General features: G+C 51.9%; 1 protein-coding gene across 1 annotated transcript in view; it reads left to right on the top strand.

The window, feature by feature from the left end:
* The window catches only part of VOLCADRAFT_87569 (uncharacterized protein), a gene marked incomplete at both ends in the record, with an annotated part of 3,509 nt that overhangs the window by 1,123 nt on the left and 1,468 nt on the right, over positions 1–918 (top strand). The window lies entirely within an intron of this gene.

Here is a 918-nt window from a genome sequence, read left to right as displayed (position 1 = left end):
TACGTGTGCGTGTATGTATGTGTGTGTACGTGTACACGTTGGTGCATGTGTACATGGGGTATTTGGTCGTAGCTAGCCAGAACATGCATGCCGGGACAGCACAGCAGCAACACGAAGGCGGCAGCATGGAATTATTCATCCCTTGCTTGTGCCTGTTGCTGGTCCCTGCCGTTGGACACGTACTCGTAATGCACGAAATGCTGCAGTCAGCCGTGTATAGCCTTTTCTAGGCGTTTAGGGTTTCAAGGACCCTAAAAACCCTAGAAACACTAGCTATCACCGCAAAAAGCAGCTATTCAACGACTAGCATCGGTTGAGTAGATCGGTGAGGTTTTGGTTGTTGGCTGTGACCATGGATGGCACTCGTGCATGCAGGATCTGCATTTTCTGAGAGACACAGCGCGACGAACACTACAAATATGTAGCACATGTAGCCGACAGGGGAACGGTTGCCTCCACCTAAACCAGAGCCTAACAGGACACGTACATAACCAAATACATGCACGCAGCAAGCAGCCAATCACAACCGCATTGACGTGCCAATATCCAAGACTGCTGCCAGGTGCAACGTGAAGCGACCGACTAGTGGCCAGTGAGATGCAAGTGGGTGCCGACATCCGGGCCTAACAGGGGTGAATTTTATTGCCACCAGTGCTGCCGCCGCTGCACATGCCTGGACCAGCCCCCAGTTCATTGTTGTCGTGGCCATGCTAGCGGCTGCTGCATCAGCAGCCAGCGAAATGTTGCCATCAGAATCATTGTGCTGCATCCCTCTCGTACATGTGCTTTCGTTCAAGCCAAGGCTGCGTAAGGATAGCACCCACCACCCAAAAGCCACAAGCCACAAGGAATCAGCCAGGCGAGTGATTATAATCAGCCAGGCATTTACATTCATACTTGTTGAAGTCCCCTTACACC

The sequence above is a fragment of the Volvox carteri genome, assembly GCF_000143455.1.
Source record: "Volvox carteri f. nagariensis unplaced genomic scaffold VOLCAscaffold_6, whole genome shotgun sequence".
Taxonomy (NCBI): domain Eukaryota; kingdom Viridiplantae; phylum Chlorophyta; class Chlorophyceae; order Chlamydomonadales; family Volvocaceae; genus Volvox; species Volvox carteri.
The sequence above is the reverse complement of the archived record's forward strand: the minus strand, read 5'-3'. Positions and strand labels throughout refer to the sequence as shown.